Source organism: Mustela erminea, chromosome 5, assembly GCF_009829155.1.
Source record: "Mustela erminea isolate mMusErm1 chromosome 5, mMusErm1.Pri, whole genome shotgun sequence".
Classification (NCBI taxonomy): Eukaryota; Metazoa; Chordata; class Mammalia; order Carnivora; family Mustelidae; genus Mustela; species Mustela erminea.
Genome location: NC_045618.1, coordinates 118123761 through 118151492, shown reverse-complemented (window position 1 = coordinate 118151492; position 27732 = coordinate 118123761). Strand labels below are relative to the sequence as shown.

General features: G+C 39.7%; 1 protein-coding gene across 2 annotated transcripts in view; it reads right to left on the bottom strand.

Annotated features, from left to right (window-relative positions):
- RPS6KA5 (ribosomal protein S6 kinase A5) overlaps nt 1-27732 on the bottom strand; it is a 175502-nt gene that overhangs the window by 135667 nt on the left and 12103 nt on the right. Inside the window, exon 2 of one of the 2 annotated variants that reach the window (XM_032344676.1) lies at nt 27436-27495. The exons of the other annotated variant lie outside the window; for it this stretch is intronic. The gene's annotated coding sequence lies outside the window, so the exon portion shown is untranslated. The remainder of the gene's footprint in view (nt 1-27435; nt 27496-27732) is intronic. 2 annotated transcript variants of the gene reach the window in all.

Sequence of the window (27732 nt, the reverse complement as noted above, 5' to 3'; positions counted from 1 at the left end):
AGCAACACCCCTATCCCAGAGATGGCCTTACTAAGCCCTTTCACTTACAGAGCACACAGCCAACTCCTGTTTTCCTAAGGCCATATTTATCCAGCAACCCAATTTTGACTCGAGACCCTCACCTCAAAGGAAAAAAATGCACTAATCTAGCAAACGCAAGTGTTTTGCGTAGTTGCTTCTACGTTCCACTCTGAAGTGGTAAGGTGTCATTTGGGTTGATGAATCAGTCTTCTGAGATTGTAATCACAGCTATATGCATGAAATCAGAGCATGAAAAGGAAATGCAATTAACAGAATGATCCAGCATTGAACCCTGTTTGTCCCTATCAAGGAACACCTCATTAAGAGCAGTATCTACAAGACACTGCAGCGTGTACTGTGACCTTGCCAATGGTTTTGTGACTGTTTTCATCTCCGAAGAAAAGGAAAACAATTGCAGAAAGCAGCCCTGTGCCATTCAACTGTGAGTGCAACAGGAAGTAGGGAAAGAGCTTGCTGCAGCTGAAGCCGAAATAATTAAACCACAATTTATTATACATCTGTGAGCTACAGAACATCAGCTTAGAAAGCTTAAACACCACAGTCCTGTCCACAAAAAACACTTTTCTAACTTTCAGGCACTTTCCAGGTTTGTCTTCCTCTCTGAGACATTATCTCATCAATTAAAAAATAAGGGGGGGGGAACAAAGCCTAATGAGTTAATAAAAAAGTTCCCATTTTTGGTAAAGTGAGGAGTTTCAGTCCTGGCTCAAATTCCCTGTTCTTCAGCAATTAGTTTCACCTTCCCCTTTCTAGCACTTTCACCGTTAAAGAAATCAACAATGACTTCTAATTTCCAAGTACTGGTGTGAATAGGTCACGGCACAATACTGTAGACATTTTCTTCTTCCTATTTTATTTTTTAAAAAGACTTTATTTATTTATTTGACACAGAGAGAGAGATCACAAGTAAGCACAGAGGCAGGCAGGGAGGGTGGGGAAGCAGGCTCCCTGCTGAGCAGAGAACCTGACGCAGGGCTCCATCCCAGGAACCTGAGATCATGACCTGAGCCAAAGGCAAAAGCTTAACCCACTGAGTCACCCAGGTGCCCCCATTTTCCTCTTTATAAACTCTTCTTCTATCATGACCTAAAAGAGGGAAAGTCTCAGAGGCAAGGGCGATTATAAGCCCACCATCCTCAAAATGAACCACTCTCCTTCTGTATCTTCATCTCCAGTCTTCTCTTGTGTAGGATCCTAGTCACTAGCTGGGGCTTGCCAGCTCTAGACTGAGGGGACTCAAACTGACAGAGCCAGGGCCTGTGCTAGTCCAGAGCCTCCCCTCCCCTCAGGCCTCTAACAGCTCCCAGGAGAGCTGATATTCTCAGGCACCACCTCTGCTCCATACCACACCGATGCAGACATAACCACTGGGTCCTCCTGAGTTCTAGAAAAGACAGTAACAAAACCTGAACACAGGCAGAAAGCACTCCTGAGTAGAAGAGACTTCAGTGAAGATTTCCAGAGAAAGGCAGAGGACTGGCACACAGGGCAACTACGAAAGGGGAACTGGAAATAGGAACAGTCTGCCTTTCTGACCATCCTCCAGCCCTGTGGGGGTCTTTACCTCTCCAATTCCTCCCCTTCTACCTTTTCTCTCTCTCCTTCTCTTAGAAGCAAAACCAACAAATCGGTTCCCTTGTGTCCTGTCAAGCAGCTTCCTCCACTCCCGACCCCTCAGCCCTAGCTAACAGCCACACTCACATCCCTAAGTGGGCTTGATGTCAAGGCAGGGTCTCCAGGGCAGCTCCCCCACGCAAGAAATTCTAGGGCCCACCGCCAGGATAAGACATTTTTCTTCTCCCTACCTCTATTGTAGGTTTTAGGCAGCCATCATACTCTACATATAACTACATAGTCTACTAATTGAACAAATATTCTAAATGCTTACTTGAATCCAATTTTGTGCCAATCAGTGACGACACCAGAGCAGACATCCTCCCTGATGCCAAGCAGTGCGGGGTCCAGCAGAGGCACGTGCGGGCCAGTGAAGAAGCCCACAGTACGAGCACTACCAAAGAGGTATGAGGCAGAGAGTACCAAGGGGGCACCTTGCCACATCTGAAGGTTTGGGGAAGTTAGGCATGGATGGAAAAAAAAGCCTGCTCATCGGAAGAAACTCACCAAAGCACCAAGATTACCGAGAACGTGGCGTATCTGGGAATGTGCACTCAGTGCAGACAGGCAAATGCAAAAGAAGGAGAGGGTGAGAAGGCCAGCAAGATGCAAGGCAGGAACCAATTCACAAAGACTCTGATTGGAAAAGGTTATGTATTTTGTTCTAAAGGCAACTGGAACCAATGAGAGATTTTAAGCAGAGGATTAAGACAACCATTTCTGTACCTGAGAAAGACCACCAGCAGCATAAGCAGCATGGAAAATGAGTTAGAAAGGAATTCCCACAAAACAGCAAAGCCAATGCACCAGTTGATATAATGGTTGAGGCCAGAAACGATAAAGGCTAAACTAAGGCACTGAAATTAGGAAAACAAAAGGAACACTGAATACCTTAATATATATTAACACTACTAGGCACAAAGTGAAAGCATTGGAAATCACTAAAATCATGAAATTCTGAATAGCTGTAGTACAATCTCTTCAATTCAAAATCATAATCCGTAGGGCACCGGCGTGGCTCAGTCGGTTAAGCATCTGCCTTCTCCGCTCAGGTCATGATCCCAGAGTCCTGGGGTAGAATCCCGCATCCGGCTCCCTGATCAGCGGAGGCATCTGCTTCTCCCTCTGCTTCTGTCCCTGTTCATGTTTTCTCTCTCTCGCTCACTCTCTCTCTAAAATAAATAAAATCTTTTAAAAAAGTGATAATCCTTAAATGACCATGGAATCATAAAGTAACTTGGAGTGAGAGAAAAGATCAATTTCAAAATATGAACTGTGTCCATTTGTTAAAATTCAAAAGTGTATGCCAAGAAGAGTGAATTCTACTATATGTAAATTATACTTCAATAGAAAAATATGAGAGCTATAAAGAACCATGAAAGTACTTTTTTGCGTTTTGGGTTTTTTCCCATGACAATATTTTTTAAACATGAGTGTTATAAAGAAGAGATTTTCAGATGCAGCAAGAACTTTCTAGATGTTTATTTGGTTACTGCTTTGCACACATACCTGTTTGTCAAAGGTAATGCTTCCTTTTTAGAAAAGCCACGTATTTTCTAATAGCAATATAAAGCTTCCAAGACTCATTTTTCAAAATGCACATGTCCTGGTACATCTTACCCCACATCATCCAAGCAACCTGTTCTTCAATTTTATAAAAACATCTTATTTATTAATGCATTATTCTTAAATGTTACAAGTTTTTCTGTCCTTCCTATAATTGCATGTGATTGGGTAACATATTATTTAACATGCAAATGTGTGTGGGTGTATATAGATTTGGTGAAGATAAACTTTGTGAATTAAATGTCTGTGAAATGTCTGCGGGATTTCCAAATGAAGATGATCAATGGACAGTAAAGAATTTTACTATAGTAGATTATTTGAAAATTCACAATTACCATAAAACATACAGCTTTACAAGAACCGTCAACTTGAATATTTCATTTCCTGGCCAGGTCCTATGGCTGAGATTAATACACACAAAAATGTGAAGATAAAGTTAATTTAAGGAACAGTAGAGCACATCAAAAGGAACGAGCTGAAGTTTTTAGAAGACATATTTTCAGAGGTAAGCTCCCTCAGTATTAGTCATTTAGTGTTAGTGTAACCAATCATTAGCTGACAGTTTAAAGACAACTGTGCTCTGGACCTCAATCCAGAGAGTCAAAGAACAGAGCCGCACTACTGACACTCTGCACGGTTTGCTTTTTCTGAAGGTCTACCTTCATTTGCAGTGGAAGTCATACTGCAGTATTCTGGCAAGCAAAACACGAGATAACTTACACATGATAAAAACTGAAACCATCACAGCAAAGTAAACACTCCAGATTCCAAAGTGCCACCGAAATTATTTTGGTATTTGCTGACATATTTTAAATTGTATCTTCCAGGCAAGATACAAAGTAGTTTTCAAACAGTCCAAAGTAATATTCCCAGGAGTCAGATTTTATTTTGATGTAAGAAAATACAGCAGCATTTTGTCCCTCTTAAGCCATAACCTCATTTTTCCACTGCAATTCTATTGTCGCCTCTAGCCTGATTCTATTGTGAGAAAGAACTTTATCAACACCCTTTCCTTTTTCCAGACGACATGCTGCTAATAGTGCCAATTTGGTCTCTATCAGCACTTACATGCAGCTGCTTTGAATCAAATCAGTTTGTGGTAATATGTGCTTAGGGCTAGAAACTTTCAGAGGGGCTACTGCCAACTTGTTTTTCAAGAATAGTTCTACTTCCAAAAAATGTTAATTTTAACTCATAGGGAACTGCCTAATTGAATGCAGATGAACACTGGGGACAGAAGAAACTAAATTCATCCGTCTTGTCCCATCCTTCCTTTCCAATCTCAGTTTTAACTGTGTTTACTCCACCACAACCATCCTCTGACACCAAGTCTGCAATTCAGAAAAAATGGGCAAGGAGTGCTCTGGAAGGAGTCCGGGGGACTAGAGCTCTACAGCACCGTGCTCTCCTGTTGTCCCCTCCTCTTCTTATTTCAAACAGGAAATGTAAAACCCATTCTCCTGAAACCAAGTCAAGCAATCAACACCTCTGATATTAAGACAAGGGTATGAGCACAATGGTACATATAACAAGTCACAGAACTTTTGTGCCTCTTAAACACTATGATAGTGCTCCCTGCTCATTTACATTTTTCTCTTATTTTAAAATGATTTCAAAATCTAAAGTTGCTGATGGACAACTCTCATATTCAGAATTACCAGTTTGAAGCGTCCTGCCATGCTTCTCTCAGTCGTATACTCACACATATGCACACACTCTCACACAAACTTATTTTTTCTGATCTACTCAGAGTAGTCTACACATATTATGCATCTTTGTCCCTTAATATTTTGGTATTTCTAAAAATGCTTTTAAGGTACCTCAGTATATAGTTATCAAATTCAGAAATTTAACACTGATAAAATACTTCACTCTATGGTCCCTATCCTGATTTGTCAACTGTCTAATGTTCTTTGTGATTGTTAATTTTACGTGTCAATTTGGCTGGACTATTTGGTGCCCAGATACATGGTCAAACATTATTCTGGGTATTTCTATGAGGGTATTTTTGGACAAGACTAGCATTTCATCGGTAGACTCTGAGTAAAGCAGATTGTCTTTCAGAAAGTCAGCTGTGCACCGGGGCCTCCATCATCAAACCGAAGTGGTACACACGAGACTGGGGCTGAGCAGGCCCCGAAAGCAAACAAGCTATGTGGACAAGAGGCCCAAATGCCCATGGTCCCTACTCCTGCCACACCACCTTTGCTCTCCCAGCCTGCACCTGTGGCCTCATGGGAGGTTCTGAAGACCAGCCGACAGAAAAAACACCCAGGACTGGGTTCGGATGGTTCTACACAACATGCAGCCAGCAGCTGGAAGTGGATGGTTACAGCACCACAGCTCCTTTCTGGGACATTCCTGAAGGACTGTGAAGGCACCACATGACCGGATACAGAAATGAAGACTGCAATTGTCATGGGTATTTCTTCCTTATTTTGTTATGAGTGTGTGTGTGCATGCATGCACATGTATAAAACAAGTATCTTTGTTCTCTCCCCTCTTATTCCCTTATCATGTAACATATGACTTATTGACTTTATGTCATAGTATTTAACTTAAAGGATGGATATCAAGGAGAAAAATAAACATCATTCAAGAACTGTGAATCCCCTTCTGCAAAAATGGTTAGCAAGTTTTCTGTTGTACACAGGTTAGCTGTATCATGTTAGCTGCAAAGACCTTGTTACTGTCTTTATTGGGAGGTTAAGTATGATTCAAGGAGGTGGCATATGGATATTTGGTCAAATAGTCAAGCATTACTATTGGTGTTACTGTGATGGTGTTTCTGAGTAACACTTAAATCTATGGCCTTTAAGTAAAGCAGATTGTCCTCCACTATGTGGGTGGGTCTCATACAATCAGTTGAAAGGCTAAATAGAACAAAGAGACCAGTCTGTCCTGAGGAAGAGAATTCTCCAGCATGCTGCCTTCAGACTAGATTCGGATTATCACCTCTCCTCAGTCTCTAGCCTGCTGGCCCACCCTTGTAGAATTTGGATTTGCTAGCCTCCAGAATCACATGAGCCCATTCCTTATAATAAATCTCTTTACACACACACACACACACACACACACACACAAACACACACTCTATTGGTTCTGTTTTTCTAGAGAACCTCAACCAACACACCCTTTAATATCACTTTCTCCTTGAGTATAAAATCCAGTACACAATCACATATTGCATTTATTTTATCATGTCTGTTTAGTCTTGTTTAATCTGGAAGACTTCCTCAAACTATAACTGATGTTTCTGAACCACAGAGATCATTATTTTTGTTTATTTAAGCAGAATTTTGTTGGGTTGAAGTCTGCTCACAATTCCGGTTGTGCATGCCTAGCTGGAGTACTACTTAAGTGATGTGTGCTTCTCAGGATATCACAACCAAGAGTGTACAGTGTTAGTCTGTCCCACATTGGTGATGTTAGTTTTATTGATTTATTTTTATTTACTTATTTTACTTATTTTAAGTAGCCTATACACCCAATGTGGGACTCGAACTCACAAACCTGAAATCAAGAGTTACATGCTCTACTGGCTAAGCCAGCCAGGCACCCTGATGACATTAGTTTTGATCACCTAGTCAAGGTGCTGTCCAGTTTCTCAATTATATAAGTATTGACTTCCCCACTCCGCAATAAGCAATCTGTGGAGAGACACTACATGGCCATTAAAATATCATGTTCCTCATCAAACTCCCACACCTACATTTAGCATCCATTGATCCTTGCCTAAAGCAATCTTTACTATATGGTTACAAAATAATAAAATCTTTAACAAATAACAACAATAATAATTTTTGTAATAATAATTTTCCACCTCTTCCACCACTTCTATGTTTATCAGTTAGCACTGTACTTTAAGAGTCCTCCCTTCTTTCCTGTCTACCTACCTACCTATCTCTCTATTATCACAGTATTCATGGATTGCCATTTTTTTCAGTGGCTTAAAATTCATTCCTGTCCTTAATATTTTCCTGCAAAATTGACCCAGAATTGACCCAAAATTGGTCATGGAAGCATCTTCAAGCTGGCTCCTGTGTCCTGACATGAACCCTTCATTTATATTTCTTCCTTCCTTCCTTTTTATTTATTTGCTTCCTATTTATTTATTTGCTTCCTCTTACAAATTGCCATGATTCCTTTTAAGGGTAAATGGTCTTAGGAGCCAAGATCCTGGTGCCACATGTGCTCACGGCTACTGGGAGATCTTGCCTTCTAGACCTTTTCATGAACAGAGCTAGGAAATGTATATTTATGCCATTTTATATATAAGTCTTCTGTACATAGATGCTTAGGCTGTATATGGACTTATGTTGTACTTGGACTTATACTGTACATATATATAGTATGTGTGTTTCAAAATACTGTAAGAGATGCCTCACTCAATTGGTGTAAACTATTTGCTTACAATTTTCTAATGTAGAAAATTATTTGTATATGAAATTACTTGACCTTAAACTTATTTACTGGTTTAAGTCATATGAAATATATCATATGGCCAACTCACCCAGAAAAATAAGATTATTATGAGTGCAAGAATAATGATCTAACTCTGAATGACGAAACCCAAATATTCTAAGGTTGAACCAATAGAATGTGAAGTATACCAATAATGTCCATGTCTCTAGATAGTCTGCCAGGCCATCGCTAAGCCACTTCCTATATACAAAAGGCAGTATCCTTCCAAGAAATATCAGAATGTCAACAACTAGAGAATACTTGGTGGCAAAGCTGAAGCAGAAAAAGAGGCCTGAACAATCTGAGGAGGCAGGTTTTATACCCCTTTCCCACCACCTTTTTAGCTTGGCAATAAATGTTTAAATTTGAGGATGTTTACATGGTTTGCATGGTTTCTTAGTTCTGCTTCTGGATGTTTCATTGGGAAAAACTAGATTTTTGCTGTGACCTCAAGTATAATTGAAATCAAATCTAAAATTGGGAACAAACAAGTACACATACTTATGCTCTAAGTGCTCTTATGCAATACAAATTATAAACAGTTATATACACAATGTAATTTAAGGTTTACATGCTGTTCTTCTATGTGCGGCCCCATCTTGTTTTAGTCCCAGCTCTATAAATAAATATTACTGGCTCATCAACAGTTCTTTTCCCCTCTCTTTTCTCTTTCTTTCTCATAGACTCTCTTAAGACTTATCTTTCCCACTCTATCTATCACAGAACTGCTATAGTAAAAGCTCTGCCAGAATTTGGTGTGGTTTTTCCTTCCCTTCTTAGATGTAATCTGGGGTGTGGTATTCCCTAACTCCCAGCAAAGCTGATGATATGGGTCATAAATGGTTTTATCTGAGCTTCTAATCAATACTATGAGTTTTCTGCAGGGGTAGGGGGGATGTACACGGATTTTTGGAATCAGGCAACTGCCATTATCCTCCAAATCTAACAGATTTGTCCTTGCTTATGGTTAAAGTGTCATTTCTGAAGTCCTCTCCTCTCCTACCCCAACCCCCCAAATCTTCAAGGCAACTAGGAAGTTTCCAGCTTGGTCTGGGAGTCTCTTAGAGGTGTTCAAAAAGTTAAAAACCCTCCAACTCATCCCCACCTGACCCTCAATGGAAAGCTAATTGTCAGTATCCTTTTGTTGTTTTTTAAAAAAAAAAAGTGGATTCTATGCAGCATTACAGTCTTAAAAAATTCTGAATCCCTTCATGTAAGATTTTCCCTATAGGAGGTTTTATCACTCAGAATCATCTAAATTATATTACAGTAACATATTACCCCCAAATTTCAGTGGCTCAAAACAAGTTTACTTCTCATTCATTCTTCATGTGCACTGTGTTTTACCTAGGGGTTCTGTTCCATGTCTTCTTTACTCCAGTACCTAGGATCAGAGAGACAGTATTCACTATCTAGAATACTGTCAGTTGCCAAAGCAGTGGGAATAAAAAGCTTTGAAAGGAGTCATACTGGCAAAATTTTTTTTTTAATTTCTATTTAAATTCTAGTTAGTTAACATATAGTGTGATGTTGGTTTCAGGAGTAGAATTTAGTGATTCATCACTTACATACAATACCCAGGGCTCATCCCAACAAGTGCCCTCCTTAATCCCATCACCCATCTAGCCCATCCTCCACCTACCTCCCCTCCAGCAACCCTCAGTATATTTTCTATAGTTAAGAGTCTTTTATAGTTTGTTTCCCTCTCTCTCTCTTTTGTTTTGGCCCTTTCCCCTAAGTTCATCTATTTTGTTTCTTAAATTCTACATGTGAGTGAAATCGTATGGTATTTGTCTTTCTCTGACTTATTTCACTTAGCATAATACCCTCTTAGCTCCATCCACATTGTTGCAAATGGCAAGATTTCATTCTTTTTGATAGTTGAGTAGTATTCCACTATGTGTGTGTGTGTGTGTGTGTTATTCATTCATCAGCTAATGGACACCAGGTTCTCTCCATAGTTTGGCTACTATTGATAATGCTACTATATGAACATCAGGGTGCATATGCCCCTTTGAATCTGTATTTTTGTCTCCTTTGGATAAATATCTCATAGTGCAATTGCTAGGCCATAGGGTAGTTCTATTTTTTTATTTAAATTCAATTAGCCAATATATAGTACATCATTAATTTCAGATGTAGAGTTTACTTATTCATCGGTTGCATATAACACCCAGTGCTCATCACATCACATGTATTCACTGGCAAAGAAGAAGTCAAATTTTCACTCTTTGCAGGTGACATGATACTTTTTGTGGAAAACCCAAAAGACTGTACTCCAAAATTGCTAGAACTCATAAAGGAATTCAGAAATATGGCAGTATATAAAATCAACACACAGAAATCAGTTCCACTTCTATACACTAACAATGAGACAGGAGAAATTAAGAAATCAACCCCATTTACAATTGCACCAAAAACCATTAAGATACCTAGGAATAAACCTAACCAAAGAGGTAAAGGGTCTATATTTTTAAAACTATAGAACACTTATGAAAGAAACTGAGGAAGACACAAAGAAACAGAAAAACATTCCATGCTCATGGATTAGAAGAACAAATATTGTTAAAATGTCTGTACTATCCAGAGCAATCTACACATTCAATGCAATCCCTATCAAAATACCATCAACATTTTTCACAGAACTGGAACAAATAATCCTAAAATCTGTATGGAACCAGAAAAGACCCCAAATAGCCAAAGGAAGGTTGAAAAAGAAAACCAAAGCTGGTGGCATCACAATTTTGGACTACAAACTCTATTACAAATCTGTAATCATCAAGACAGTATGGTACTGACACAAAAACAAACACACAGATAAAGGAACAGAAAAGAAAGCCCAGAAATGAACCCTCAACTCTGGCCAATTGATCTTCAACAAAGTAGGAAAGAATGAATATCCAATAGAAAAAAGACAGTCTTTATAACAAATGGTGTTGGGAAAATTGGACAACCACATGTAGAAGAATGAAACTGGAGCATTTTCTTACACCGTATAAAAAGACAAACTCAAAATGGACCTAAATGGGAGACAGGTATCCATCAAAATCCTAGAGAAGAACACAGGCAGCAACATCTTTGACCTTGGCCATAGCAGCTGCTTGTTAGACATGTCTACAAAGGCCATGGAAACAAAAGCAAAAATTACCAACTGGGACTTCATCAAGATAAAAAGCTTTTGCACAGAAAAGAAAACAGTCAACAAAAAAAGGCAAGCCATAGAATGGGAGAAGATATTTGCATAAAGGGCTAGAATCCAAGATCTATAAAGAGCTTATTAAACTCAACACCCAAAGAACAAATAATACAGTCAATAAATGGGCAGAAGACATGAACAGGTATTTCTCCAAAGAAGACATACAAATGGCTAATAGACACAAGAAAAAATGCTCTACATCACTTGGCATCAGGGAAATACAAATCAAAACCACAATGAGATACCACCTCACAGAGTCAGAATGGCTAAAATTAACAAGTCAGAAAATAACAAATGTTGGCAAGGATGTAGAGAAAGGAGAACCCTCTTATACTGTTGGTGGGAATGTAAGGTGGTACAGCCACTCTGGAAAACAGTATGAAAGTTCCTCAAGAAGTTAAAAATAGAGCCTACCTAGGACCCAGGAATTATACTACTATGTATTTACCTCAAAGACACAAATGTAGTGATCCAAAGGGGCACCTTCACTCCAATGTTTATAGCAGAAAAGTCCATAATAGACAAACTATGGAAACAGCCCAGATGTCCATAGACAGATGAATGGATAAAGATGTGTTGTGTGTATGTATATATGTATACATATACACACACACACACACAGAAAGAGAGAGAGAGAGAGAGAGAGAGAAAGAGAGAGAGAGAGAGAGAGAGAGAGAGAGAGAGGAATATTACTCAACCATCAAAAAGGATGAAATCTTACCATTTACATCGACCAGGATGGAACTGAAGGGTATTATGCTGAGTGAAATAAGTCAGTTAGAGAAAGATAATTATTGTATGGTTTCACTCTTACAAGAAGTGTAAGAAACAGCTCAAAGGATCATAAGAGAAGGGAGGGAAAATGAAAAGGGCATGTGATGTAATAGGAAGTTCTATTGTTAACTTTTTGAGGAACCTCCATCCTGTCTTCCAGAGTTGCTGCTATACCAGTTTGCACTCCTACCAATAGTATAAGAGGGTTCCCCTTTCTCCACATCCTTGCCAACTTCTGTTGTTTCATGTGTTTTTAAACTTTAGTCATTCCTATAGGTATCTGACAATTAAATGCACAAAGCCTGAAGTGTTACATGTGACCTCTGATCAATTTCATTTGTCTCAACTAGTCACATGACTCCACTCAGCTATAAATAGACCTGTCTTATGCCAGCCAGAGAACTAGAAATCCCTACAATAGAAACTGCATCTTAAACCTAAAATAATGCCTAAATAATTCTGTTAACAGAAAAAGATAATAAGAAAATCAACTTCTTAGCATGTGAAAACTAGATGAATCTTAATAGTAAAACCAAAAAAATCATGATCTAATGAAATTCAAATGACATGCAGTAAATCTAAGTAAGTCTGTCAAAAATGTGTAATAGTTTAGTTGGACAAATGATGGCAACTAAAATGCTTTAATCAGAATTCCCATTAAACAATTTAGCTATCACCAAAGAAAGCCTACTGCCAACATTAAATTATAGACGATAACTGTATCCCTAATACCCTTCTGGAGAGAATAACATAATTTTTAATAAAGGGAACCACTAATATATGCACACACAGGCTTATATTTATATGCCCAGAGATATTTATCTACATATAGATTTAGATGTTATTAATTACCTGTTTAACTTAAATATATCAGCATAGCTGAAAGGGTAGTAAACATAAAGGAAAGTATTTAATTTTGGATTTATAGTAGTTCTTAATTTGGGCTACATATCAGGAAGATAAAGAGGCAAGTTCTAAAGTATAATATCTCAACAATAGTAAGTTGATAAGCATAAAGAGTTTTTATAAGTCACAGAACATCCATGGTAAAAGAAGATAACCATAGGAAAAGATTTTTTTTCTTTCTTTGCTGTGTACCTATAAAAGGGAACATTAAAGGAATACTATAGTAATTAAAAACTGACGACCCATAGACTCCTTGTGGGAAGTAACATAAAAAATTCAATTTTGCTTTCCTATTATTTTTTATTATTACCTTCCATTTCAATAGCTACTAAAAGGAAGATAAAAAACATACTTGCTTTTAAAAAGGGCTTTCCAGAGGCACCTGACTGTCTCAGTCAGGTGCCTCTGGAATTTTGCCTCTCAGATTTTGGTTTGGGTCATAATCTCAGAGTGGAGGGACTGGGCTCCATGTGGGGGCTCCCCACTCACTGGGGAGTCTGCCTGGACTCTCTCTCTCTCCCTCTCCCTCTGCCTCTTCACCCCACACCTCTTTCTCTCTGAAATAAATGAATCTTTTTAAAAAATTAAAATATAAAATAAAAAGGGCTTTCGACTTTGCTCAGCTGCCCTTATTCATGATTTTGAAATTGACTCCCAAAAAATGGAGAAAAAAAAGATATTAAGATTTCATATTAAAAAAGTGTAGCAACTGGGTAATAGCTAAGGAAAAGCATACCTATATAAATTTCATCATAATTAAAAAATTAAAACCCCAAGTACACCTTGAAACATTTATTCTACAAATATTTAACACTTCTAATTACATGGGGCATTCTAGAACAGTAGGGGCTTAGAGCCTCACTGTGTAGGTTAGAATCCACACTCCATTCACTAGCGATGCATTCTCAGACAAGTTGCTTAGCCTCTCTCTGTATCTCTGTATCCTCAATGGTAAAATGAGAATACTAATAGTACCAGCTTTGCAAAATTTTGTTGCGGGATGGAAAGAGCTAAAATACCAAAAATTCTTGGTGAAGTGGCCAAACCAGACACTGCATAGATTAACTAAGATAACACATCTACACACAGGTGCCACATACACAGTAAGAGCACAATACAGGTTAACCGTTGCTGTAATTCACTGAAATGATATCATTTACTGACTTCCAATTTCAAGACAGTAAAGACCTTTCGATATCCTAGTCTTCCCAAAACACTGCTCCCAAACAAGGTAAACAAGAAACAGAAACACACTCTATAATTAATAAGACCCAAAGAATTCTATAATCCTGAGCTACAAGGCATGAGGATAGAACACATCTGAAAAAATCATGGGGGCACCTAGATGGCTCAGTCAGTTAAGTGTCTGACTTCGGCTCAGGTCCTGATTTCAGGGTCCTGGAATCAAGCCCCGCGTTCAGCTCTCTGCTAAGCAGGGAGTCTGCTTCCCTCCTTCTGCCCTTCTCCCTCTCGTGCTCTCTTTTTCTCTCTTAAATAAATAAATAAAATCTTGAAAGAAAGAAGGAAAACAAGAATGGTAAGTGACTCAGGAGAGGCGGAAAGAGGTCAAGTTAAAATGGCTGCAGAGGGAGCTATTTAGATGAGCAAACTAAATTATCCCCAGGGGACCCCAACAAAGCTTGGGATATGGAGGCACAGGTTTAATCACGGACAGCAGAGGACCGACTGGAAGGAAGGAAATGAAACATGAAACCCTTTCAAGGTGTATGACTCCCCAGGTCCCCACACTCACACGACACAGGATTAACTGAGGATGAAAAGAACCAGATTTGGGTTTTCCAATATAACAAGGGGGCAAGGATGAGGCAGGAGACCAAAAACAAAGAATTAAATAGAAGTCCACATATCCCCTGCTCACTCCAAAAGCAGAGGGCTAGGCTAGTGCTCCCCAAATATTAGTCTGAAGGATCCTTCTTGGGAGAAATGGACAATCTTGAGTAAAAGCCGTATTGTTATTGACACCTGCGGTTCCCAGTACAAACGCTACTGTATAAGCCTCCAACTAGCAAGGGAAGTTACCTCACACAAAGTTTCTAGGCAGTGTTTTAGTGTCTTACTCAGGTTAGTAGTCAAGGATCACAAAGTAATTGAGAAAAATACTTAACATACAAGACATCAATATAAACAAGAAAAAAAGGAAATCAGAAGAAAAAGTGGTAGCACAAGGTACAAGAAAAATAACGCTTTATAGAAAGGATAATTCATATCCTTAAATATATTTTAACCATAAAACAGAAATGGGGTACAATTAAAAAGGAATAAACTGATGGGGTGCCTGGCTGGCTCTTGATCGTGGAGTTGTAAGTTCGAGCCCCACGCTGGGTGTAGAGATTACTTAAAAATAAAAGTATTAAAAAAAAAAAAAAAAGAGGAGCCCTTGGGTGGTTCGATTGGTTAGGCAGCTGACTCTTGATCTCAGATCAGGTCTTGATCTCAGGATTGTGAGTTGAAGCCCCACACTGGTCTCCATGCTAGGCATGGAGCCTACTTTAATAAAAAAAGGAATAAACTCAAAAGTAAGTGTTCAGAAATTTTTTATATCTGAAAAAAAAAAAGTCTTGAAGATCTGGATGATAAATTGAAAGAAACAGGCCAAAAGTAAAGTAAAAATGAAAGGAGGTGAACAATAAGAGAGAAAAATAAGAATGTTACAAAATAATCTAAAATAATTCTAGAAAGTATGAATAAAACTACCAAGAGAAAGATATTATCAAATCTATAATTAAAAAAATACTCAGAGAACTGAAGAGTTTTAAGGGGTGCATGCTCAGTGCTTAGCATAACAAATTTAAAAATATAGTATCCACACAGAAATGTGAAATTCATATTTCTGTGTAGATATGAAATTCTAAAATTCCAAACCAAGGATAAAATTAAGATCCTAAAACCTTCCTGAGGTTAAAAAAAAAATCATATACAAAGCACTGGGAATCAGAATGCATCAAACTTCTCATCAACATCCTTAGAAACTAGAAATAATGAGACATGCCTCAAACTCCTGAATGACAATTCAATCTAGAATTCTGCACCATGCCAACCTATCACACATATGAGAACATCATAAAGACATTTGTAGATCTGAGAAATATTAAGGGGAAAAAAGCCACAGTATTCAGAAAACAGGAATAAGTGCATCATTCCCAAGATGATAATGAAGTAAAAGCCCATGATGACAATTATGAAGTTGCAGAGACAGTAACAAATCCTGATGGAAAAAGACAGAAGGTTCCAGAAGGAATGTCATCAGGAAAAAAGTAGAGCCCATGGGCTATCACATCTACAGAAAATCATATTGAAAAGTGTTTTACAGAGCTGTTAAAAACATGTGGGAACACTCAAGAGTCTCAAAGAAAATTAAATAAATGAAAAGACTGGGTAATTTAACTCTAGGAAAAAAATTTTTATATAATGAAAGAAACAAAACCATGAAACATTTAGCTCAGCAATGAATATTTATTTAGCTATCTAATAAGGGCTGAATATGGATTCAACCAAAATTATAATGTAACTCCATTATTATAGATGGGCAAAGAAAGAAAGGTTTACTTTTGAGGACTCAAGAGCTTTTAAATGTCATTTATAATTGGTAGACAATAGTAGAAGAGAATACAAACTGAGAATGGAAGGTCAGAAAGGTCAGGGACTGATTTTGCTTTGGTGTAAGCCTTTTAGTGCTATTTGACCAAGCATCTACATGGATTATTTTGCTGAGTACTCTGCATGGCAGACACTACATGTTGGTCCACCTAACAATAAAGGTCTCCACCACCTCATTCCTTGTCTAGAGAGGTCAGGAAGCTAAATACTCAATTTCACAGCCTCCCTTGCAGGAGGATGGCCATATGACACCATGTGGCCCAAAATAAAACATACATAAAAAGTCTTCTGAACATAAAAATTCAAAAAGAATTGTCAACAGAGATGGAAGGTCCCAGCCAAACACATAAAATCAGAAAGATTTCTTTACTGATCCAGCAACACAATACTCAGAAACCCAAAAGAAAAAAGTGACTTTGGAAAGTTGTAATTTAGAATTTTTAGATATAACTTTTATGTTGGTTTATAATAACACATGCCCATCAAAAGCTTATCATTACTGCTGACAGGGGAGTGATGTTCACACTAAGCTGGAGGTTCAGCATATTCGACACCCAGAGAGTTCAAATACAAGCCCCCAAATGAGAGAGACAGGCCTCTAAGATTTGAGGAAAGTGGCTCATCACCGGGCATTCACTTCACAAAAGACAACATTAATCTTTAGAGCCTCACCCAGATAATTTTATCTAAAATCAGACAGCAGAGAGGCAGCAATGAAATACTGGGCAAGCACCGAGAATGGAAACAAGAAACAAAGGAAGAAAATGGGAAATACTATAAAAAGTAAACAAAATAGCTCTAAAAGGCACAGCAGTTTAGGACCACCTGAGTATGGGAACACCAACAGTCTCACACATCTTCAGCACTGCTCTCAGAACACAGCACAATAAATGTTTTTCTGAGTCATTTTTAAAAAACCAAAGGTTAAATTATATCCAGAAAACTCTTGTTAAGAAAGTTAGGGATACCAGTTTCATTGTAGGATTTACTGATTCATCACTTACATACAATACCCAGTGCTCATCAGAACGAATATTACACTGCATGCTAACTGACTGGAATTTAGGGACGCCTGGGTGGCTCAGTCAGTGAAGCGTCTGCCTTCAGCTCAGGTCATGATCCCGGAATCCTGGGATGGAGTCCTACATTGGGCTCCCTGCTCAGCGAGGAGCCTGCTTCTCCCTCTGCCCGCTGTTCCCCCTGCTTGTGCATGCCCTCTCTCTGACAAATAAATAAAATCTTAGGGGGAGAAAAAAAAACTATGTGGAATTTAAATAAAAACTTGGAAGAAAAAAAAAGAAAGGGATACAAGGCATGTAACCACAAGGCATGCAGGATAAAGAACTACTTTTACATAAAGACAAGCAATCCAGAAAACCCAATTTTTAATGGGGCAAGTGAAAAGAACAAACAATTTCACAGAAGAGGAAAACTACATGGTCAATAAACCTATCAAACCTATCAATCTCAGGGAATTGCTAATTCAAAAAGATATTTTACCTTACTTCCATCAAATCGGTTAAAAAAACCAAAAAACCCTGATAACATCAAGAGCTGGCAAATTAAGTAAAATTAATTCCTATGTCATACTGGTGGAGATATGAACTGGTGGCATCAATTTCAAAGGCAATTTGGCAATACTGAATACAGCTGAAGTTGTGCATGCCTACAACTCAAGTCATTCCATTTGAAGGTATATGCCAGATAACTCTCACACATATGTATGTTAAGACATTTACAATAGTCAGTATTACTTCATGATAGCAAAAATGTTAAAACCTAAAGTCCATCAACAGGACAACAGATAAAGAATTATATAATCATACAGTTGCATACCACCCAGCAGTGAAAATAAACTTTTTAAAAGTTATAAAATGTCCTTACAAACAACTCTCACTTATAATGTTAGCAAGGAAGGATGCAGATAATACAGGTAATAAGGACACGCCTATGGGTAATAAACATGGGTATGTTACACAACATCATTTACGTAAAGAGAAAGACATGTAAAACAGCATTACGTACTGTAACTTATGGACATACACCTCTGCTATAGAAGTATAAAAGCGTAATTGGGATGACGAAAACTAAGTTCAGGAGAGTAATTACTTGTGGAGAGGAGAATGGGATCAAGGAGGGGCACAGACGCTTCAGCTCAATTAGCAATGCTTTGTTTCCTGAAAAACAGATATTAGCTCAACATCGCAAAACATTAAGGTTAGATAGGCCAGCTAGCTGGTAGGTTTATGCGTGTTCACTCTTTACAGCTATCAGAAAAGATTCATGCTTTTAAAAGTAACCTCTTAAAACAAAACACTAAAGTAATGAGGATCGACAAATTTCTAAAGACACAAAAACAGCTTTTCTTCCCCTCGCCACCCTCACTGCTCACCACCACAGACCTTGCACCGCCTCCAACTTGAAAATAAATACATGAATCCATCAAGGTATGTGCTTCTCCGGCAGGGTGAAAAATCAGTCAGGGAAAAAAACGTTAGGTAGAGCTGTTTCTGGAGTGCAAATATCTGTACTCACACCCAGTGTTGCCACTTGCAGCATGTGTCAACTCAAGCAAAGAAAGCCCTTAACCTTCGTCTCACCTTCTGTACCACAAAGACAGGAACAGCACTCACTGCACAGGGCCCTTGAGGATTTAATAAGAAGGCACAGGTATAGCACCTGCCTGAGTGATACTACTAAAAACAGCAATCACAGCTGATTAGTGGTACAATAAATCTCCCGCACTGCCTCAAAAGAAGAGTGGTTTATTCCAATTTTCTGAGTGGCTCGCCAGTGACAGTGATAAAAACAGTAGGGTCAAATGTCTTCTTGTCATGTCCACCTGAAATTAAAGTGTTTCCAAAGAATTACTCCACAATCCTAGCTTCATGTGGCTTCCTTAGTATTTCTTTTGAGTAGAGCAAAAATAGTCAAAATACAGAATGGGAGAGTTCAAATTTTTCCTGAAAATAGTAAAACTAAGAAAATGATCTTTCAATAAAAAAAATATTGAAAAGAATGCCTATTACTTATGGCACACAAATATCAGACAACCATCCCTTCTGTTCCCTTCTCTCTTTTTCCTTATTAATTTCAAAATATGGAAAACTAAAATCTATTTTCTGAACAAATTCATTTACAGAAAAAAATTTCCCTTCTGACCTGTACATGAGTAAATCAATGCAGTACAATGTTGACTAATGCCTGCTAATTATAACACTATCTTTCTGCAGGGAATTCTGGATGAAGTCAGTCTTTTTCATCCCATGAACTACAATAAAGTTTTATATATCTCTTACTTAATCTTCCAACATTTTGTCTAATTTTTGTGTCTAATAATCAAGGCCTATGATACCAAATGGAATATTATAAGTAGTACATGTATGTATATGTACATCTATGTAATGGATTACATAGATCTCTTCATCTGAGAATAAATTGCTCTCTTTTTAAAAAAATGTTTATATTTGGAAAAGTTGGATAGAAAAAAACCCCAAAGTTCTATAAATAGAATATTTAAAAATTACTAAGTAAAGGGCCTGAATTTTTACATGCCTAATTTCCTTAAATTATTTATTGTGAAATTCTTTTTTTATTTTTTTTAAGATTTATTTATTTATTTATTTATTTGACAGAGAGAGAGATCACAAGTAGACAGAGAGGCAGGCAGAGAGAGAGGAGGAAGCAGACTACCTGCCAAGCAGAGAGCCCGATGCAGGACTTGATCCCAGGACCCTGAGATCATGACCTGAGCTGAAGGCAGTGGCTTAACCCACTGAGCCACCCATGCACCCATGAAATTCTTTATTTCAAAACCAGTTACAGAAAAAGCACAGGCCAGATATTGGCAAGGTGCTAAAAAGTAGTAGTAACTGACTAGAAGATGGAATCCTGGCATACCTACACCCAAAGTTAATCAGGCAAACGGTTACATTTAAGAGCCCAAGTTTGTCTTTTGTGTAAGTATGGAATTTTAGCCATGCAGCACATAAAACAAGTCTTATATAGAAAGTGGTAGGAAGACACTCACACATTAAAATAATCCATTAAAAACATTAATTTTGCAGAACCTTTTCACAAATAGTGTTTAAAAAGAAGAACAAACTGTGAATCATTTTAGATTCTAGTTTTAATTAGTCATCAGTATTAGAGGTAAGAAAAGATATATATGAAAGTTATTCCAATTTTTTTGAATTCATCAACTAACACTAGAAGCTCTGTGGGAGAAAAGTGGTACTTTTGTTATCTTAAACTGTACTAGTATTGCAATACAAAGCTGATTATTATTTAAATTTTCTACTTAAAATGGAACAGTTCAAAAATTGTAAATGGTACATTCAAATTTTAAAACTGAAGATCAATATGATTTTTAAATACTCATTTTATTCACAGCTGATAGAGGTAGCATTCATCAACTCGTTTCTATTCTGCTTTAAGTAAGTTAATCTATTTAATGGGTAGGTACTTTGGTAACACAACAAAGAAATATGGTTTGCTGGTTTAGAGACATTCACAGTTTGATGGGGGAGGGGAAACACAAATATATAATTACAATGCAATATAAAAAATATAATTATTAGAAGTAAAAGTAGTTAGGTACACAAAGAGGTGGCAAATACCTAAGCATGGAAACTGGAAAACTCTAGGAAAGACTTCAAAGAAGAGAAGAATGAAAAGGCTGAGCTAAGTGTTTCGAAGTACTGAGAAACTTTGGGTAAGAGGCATGATAAAGGTTGCCTGATTTCAAATCTTCCCGTTCACCCTTGAAAAAAAAAAACAGAACAAAACAAAAAACAAACAAAACCACCATAAAACCAACAAAGAGAGAAATAAAGCCACATATGACCCATGCCTTTGGCAGGACTAAGGAATACCACACCCTGGGGCGCCTGGGTGGCTGAGCTGGTTAAGTATCTACCTTCGGCTCAGGTCCTGATCTCAGAGTACTGGGATAGAGTCCCACATCGGGCTCCCTGCTCCGTGGAGAGCCTGCTTCTCCCTCTCCCTAAGCTCCCTCTGCTTGTGCTCTCTCTTGATTGCTTGCTCTCCCTCTATCTCGAATAAATAAATAAAATCTTTAAAAAGAAGGGTGGGGAAATACAACAACCTTCAGATGGCCTGTGATAGAAAGACAGACCCAATTCCAACCAAGCTCCCACCACCCCTGCAGCCAAGTCTGGATGTTTGGAGACAGGGACAGACACTTACGAGACAATGAAAAGAACAGAAGAGCACCGAGGACTTAGACAAAGCAAGAAAAAGATCATGCTCTGAAAGTATCCAAAATAAAAGCCAAAAGACTACATACACGTAGGCCAGAACGTGTACTTTAAAGCACTAGCTAGGAAAGAAGGGATTGGACAGAAATGGCAGACCCGAAGAGGCACAGCTTCTGAGGGCAAACCAGACAGAAGGAGATGCACCCCTGGGAATACTGAAGTGAAGAGAAAGAAGGGACTAAGAAAAGAATTAAGGATGCCACAGAAATGAAAGAGAAACAAGACACGCTCCACCCCCAACCCCATCCATAAGAGTTCTCCAGCATAGAGGAGGGTGTTCTAGAACTCTTCAAGAAGGGAATGAACAGACATACAAAAAAAAAAAAAAAAAAGCAGGTCACAGATACAGAAAAACAACTGTGAAAATCAGAAAATGCTAATAAAAACATTTCAGCTGATAAATCCCTCCCCCTCCTTTTGCTGAAGTGGTATACCACACAACATTCCAAACTCAATTTAAAATCTTCAAACAAGCATTTGTGATATGGAAAAAAGAAATCCTGAAATAGAAATACAAAAACTAAGAACAGAAATGAACAAACAAACAACAACCAAAAAAAGAAAAGCAAGAAGAGTTGAACTTAGAAAAGAAACAGAAAAAGTATGCTTTTCCCGAATAGACTGTGAGGGGTGCATCTCCCCACAGTAAAACACAGGGAAAGGAAAGAAATTTATTGGCAAAGGAATGAGCACATTCACATGATAATTATGAACAACCCCTATGGACGGGCCGGGAGGGTCAGATCACAAAGGACTTCGAAGGACAAGCTAAGGTCTATTGATTTCATCTTCAGAGGTGGGAAGGTAGTATAATTAAGGAAGGAGAACACATGTTTTGGCTTCAGATGAACTCAGTCTCTACCAGTTACTAAGACTGTGCCGAGCAATTATTTCTATCATGCTAAGCCTCTTATTTATAATCTGTGGCTGAAGGGACAGATGGATGGTCAGATGGATGGATGGATGGATGGATGGGTACATAGACAGACACGCAAGTGCGTGCACACACACACATATACCCGCACAAAACCAGCTGTACTTATCTGAACCAGGGTTCCTCCCAAAAGCAGAGCATCACAAAAGGACCTGTAGAGAGACAATTTAACTGGCAGGAGAAGTAAAGGACCACAAAGGGTGAAACCGGAAAGGAGTGTGAGCCAGTAGGAGGGCACCTTACTGAACATGACTAGAAAGCTGTTAGAATTGTCCGTGCGAATACAAGGAGAGCATTTCTCCACTGGCTCCTACTCCAAGTTAAGGATTGCCCTAGGAGGAGTTCACTTGCAGCCACTTCCAGACTGAACAAGCCTGTGTGCCCTCCTTCCTGTATCTCTTGCTAGGTGGCCTTGGAGAAGCCCTGGAGCAGAAAGGAAAAGATGGGCAGTACGCATATTTGAGATAAGCCACTGTCAGGGCGAAGTGAGTCAAAGCCCGCAGGAAAGAGTTAGAAGATGATGTGAGGCGATGCTTCAGAGGCAACCAATAAGAGTATAGCTCAAACTCCCTTCCCACTGGGTCACTGAATACATGTGCATCAAGTCACCCCATTGTACACCTTAACTTATACAATGTTCTATGTCAGTTAAACCTCAAATAAACCTGGACAAAAATTAACTGGTCACAGAGTCAAGGAGGCGCTACCATTGCTATTACATAATGGTGACAGGGAGGAACTTATCTTGAACTCAAGGAATATATGAGGGTGTTTGTTGTTGCTTCGTGCCTGATAAGTAATGCTGAAGATGCACTTGGAGCAATTATAGTCCAAGGGCAAGGCAACTGAAGGCTCAGATCGCTCAGAGGTAAAGGTCGCAATTAAGTTAACCTACCCTGGTTTCTTGTCCATCTTTGGTGGTCCCATGATCTATTAGCCACTGCCACAGACGTCTGTGGGTCATGGCACCCTCAGTGCCACTCGGGCCCTTAATGATAATTACATCCACCTTGCCCCTGACTAAGTGCTACCACTTGGCCTCTGTATTCCAGAATCCTATCATGTCTATGGACACGAGGGAACCTAGTATCTCCTATCAAGCGCAGCCTGTTTCCCCTCACCAGGGCATTCTGTATTACCTTGTTAAGTGTTTTCTTTGGACCTGCCTAAGGAACGTGATCAGATAGTATGTTCTCTAGTCTCATAAAATAAAACCTTTCTAATATTCTTTCTTCTCTAAGACTTCTGACCTGGATTCTCTGCCAACGCCATTCCTGCATATTTATCTAATTTACTATAGGTCATATTCAAGTCCAAGCTTCAAGAAAATATCCCCACAGTATATTAGGACGAGGTTACTAAGATATTAAATCCGGAGTGATGAACAGTGCTCCCATGTTAATTATATCTCCCCCATCCAGCCTCATTCTACCACTCCTAGCCCCATACCTTGAAAATCCACTCCCCAGCACACTCCTCTGTTCCTACTGGCACATGTTAGCCAGGCCCTGGGATTATCTGTCTGAGTATTTCCTCCCAGAACAAGAATATCCCTGTTTACATTATGCTACGATTGCATCTAGCTGTTCTAGAGGCAACAGGTATAGAGGACGGGCAGATTCTAGACAGGACAAGCATGAACCTCAGCCAGATCGCTGCATGGTCTCCAAACAAGGGAAGGCTGTTCTGTTCTAACAAGGCAATAGCTCTGTCTGTCCAGAGGATCGGGGAAATTCAGGGGTCCCAAACAGATCTCAGGGTCCCATTCCTTCCATACGACGTTGCTGACTTTGGCCCTAAACACCTGTCGAGGGTGCACCGAGGAGAACTACCATGATCGACACAGAATGAGGGACTCGTAGAGGGGTTTGACCTCGCACAGGCACAGAAGTCAAACCGTCTACACAGTGCTGCTGCCTCCGCATTTGGGGCTGAGTCTGAAGAGAGGACAGCCGAGTGGAAAGGAAGGGCGGCCAGCACGTGGGAAGGAGCAAGGATAACCCGCAGCCCCGAAGACAAGCTGGAACCCATGAAGGCAAAGAAGAACCCGTCTCTCTCACTACCTTGATGCCTCCGACTGTGACGAGACAGGCAACCTGGGGAAAAGCCACACACCCTGACCACGGATTCTAAGAAGTTGATGGAGGTGATCCAACAGGAGCTAAAAAGAACCGCGGGCCTGGGTAAAGCCGCATGCCAACAATATGACACAGCAGATTGGCAGTGACGTGTGGGAGCTGCAGCAGGGCCTCGTACCAACCTTCGCATGTAAAAGAAATACGGCTGCTGCCTCACTTCTGCCTTTAAATCCTGCTCAAAATATCTCTTGTGGCCAGCGTTAACCCAGAACCTGGGGGGGAGCTCTGGGAAACGTCATTCTTGGTCTAGCTCAGCTGGCACAGTACAAACCCACCAAAGAAGATGCACGGCTCTACCACCCTGCAGATTAAATCCCAGGCCTGCTTCTTTACATCATCTGTCCGATCATGGCAGGCAGTAACAATCTGTGCAAATGCTACCACACAGAATCTTTTCACCCTGTACCCTGCGTTGACAGCTGGCTGGCCTATGCCTGTCATTCTCCTGTTTGCCAAGTTTCCAAAGGCAGAAGAGGTCAGTCAACTTCAGAGTCCTTTTATAATTACCACTGTCCCCATACCACTCAAGTTGCAGAGCTGTGACATCAAACAACAGTTCACCTTCCATTCAGTGCCAGTTCTGATGCCTTGCAGGTAAGAGTTTTGGGAACTGTTCTGTCACACACGCCAGGGGTTACCACCGATGATGTCCCTGCTGCGATCTCACCAGTGAGTGGCCCACCTCAACACCCCGTATCTGAGGTATGCTTCCTAGAACCACTTTAGGTACTGTCTTCACTGGGGCTCTTGGGCACATGATTGATCTGGAAGGTAACCCCAGGAGAAGGAGTGAGGAAGAACTTGGGAGACTGAGAGAGGGAAGAAGGAAAAGCCCATACAAGGATGCATTATCAACTCAATCTATTCTGGACCTTCTGAGGAATGTATGGAATGCCCCTCAGAATTTTCCACCCTCAGATCAATACAGAGAAGCATTTCTTCTCAGCTTCCATCCCTCATGGCTGAAGGCTGCCCCTGTGGTCCCTTCACTCCGTACACTTCTAGGATATGCCCTCGTGCTGGCTGAGCCAGCTCCCCTTAGGATCCTAAACCTTGGAGCAAGAATCCAGGTCCTGGGGCAGAAAGTGAAAAATGTGCAGCACATGGGTCCGAAATCAGACACCATCAGACTGAAGTAAGTTGGTGAGCTGGAGCCCAGGCAGAGCATCAGTCCCAGGGGGACTCCAGAGTGAGGCAGACGGGACAGGAGCTCGCACCCTACAGCTGTCAGAGACAATACTCATCACATAGGTGTGTGTGAGAATTCAACAAGATACACAAAATGCTGGGCAGATCTCCTAACACAGAAAACTCAATAAATGATAGCTATTACCACTAGGTTAGACACTGATCTAAGACTGTGGCAGGGGCAAAGCATGAGCAAGAAACATGCAAAGGACATATTTCAGAGTCACAAACTGACAGAATGGGGAGAGTGAACGGGTAGGCAGGGAGAATGGGAGGTGGAGGAGGAAGGCCAGGATGTTTCCAGCTAGGGTCCTGGTGGGATGGAGAATGACAGTACCACTAAATATAATAAAAGCTGGAGGAAGAAGCATTACTCGACCTGACTGTAAGGGACCTGTGGGCTACCCATATGTCTTATGCTCAGCAGGCAGTTGGAAATAACTGATCAGAAACTCAATGAAGAGAGCTAAACCGAAAACAGACACTGGTAGTAAGTAGTTCAAGCCATGATGATGTTGGGAGTTCCCAGGAAGAGCATGTACATTTATAAGAATAAAGGGCTGACAGTGGATTATCAACATTTACGAGACACGCAGAAAGATGGAGGCCAGGGAAAGAGGGAAATGGGGCAGCCAGCGAAAGAGAAGAACCAGGAAGAAAGGCGCCGTGTCCCTGGGTAAAGGGAAGACAGTACCAACACTTGAGCACCAACTGCTCTGAAAGAGGTTAAGTCAAACAGAGATGTTTCCGCTGGATCAAGAACACAGGGAGACCTTGCGGACTGGAGAGGGAACCGTTATTATGCGGGACAGACTGAGATGGGAGCCTGATGTTCCAGCACATCAAAGAGTGAACAGGAGATAAAGAAGTAGAAACAGTTGCCGAAACTGCTCTCTCAAAAATGGGTGGAAAAGAGAATGACAGCAAAAACTAGAGGACCACCAAAGACTTTTTTTTTTTTTTTTTTTTAACAAGACGATTCAAATGTGTTCGTGGGAAGGAGAGTTTGAGGATGAGGGAAAGGGGAGGAGGAAAAATCGAGTAAGCTCTCTGAGGAAGTGGAAGATTGCAAAAAGAGGTGTGAGAGCACAATCTGACTCAATGCTCTTTATTTAATATGCTTGGATTTATTTTTAATACACCAACTAGGAAATATGTATTTAGCATCTAATTTGCTGAGACCAACCTAATAAAGTTATAAAATAACTTTTCTTATGAAATCTTGTCTTTTCTTACTCAACATTACAAAAACATAAGCTTCTTGGATTAATTTTAGTTTCAGTCAAAAGGTGACAATGGTATGCAGTGTGAAACAAATCTTCCTCTGCTATTTTAGTTCTTTTTTCTTTATGTCAGGGGGAAATAAATGATTTCTAAAACAATTTATCAGATAAGCACGAACCCAGGGGGTGTCCAGAACCATATTGACAGCACACACGTAGCTGCGAATTCTAGAACCTTGAACCCCTGTCCACAGGGTCCAATTAGCCCAATGGCAGGGAATGTTTGGGCTGGAAAATACGCTAAATAGCTAGCACATCAGGTTCCTTTTAACTGCCAGGTGGTAAGCTATTCTGAAGCTGTTTAGATTTGTGGTTGGGCCTCAAACCACGTCTCTGGACAGCATTCTGCTGGCAGCAGAACAAAGTTATATTTAATATCTGTGTACTTTAAAACAATGCTGCCCACTTTTCTCTTATTGCCGGGGTCACTTACCTTGAAGACTCACTGTACTTTTGGTGTATAAAACAGCAGTGTTTACTTATCCAGCTGATTCTGGAATGACATGATTGGGCCAATGTGAAAACTGAGTCAACAGGAAAACAAATGCTTGTAAAGCAGTAACAAACAGCCTTTTTTTCCAATACGCGTACCAAATAAATTTAACTTAGAGGAACTATAACTAAATATAAAACACTTCAAAAAGAAGAAAAAGAACATTATGCTTACTAAGAATTTTGGCATGATCCAGAGAACATGTTCAGAGAACTGACCTCTGGGAAAGCACAGAAA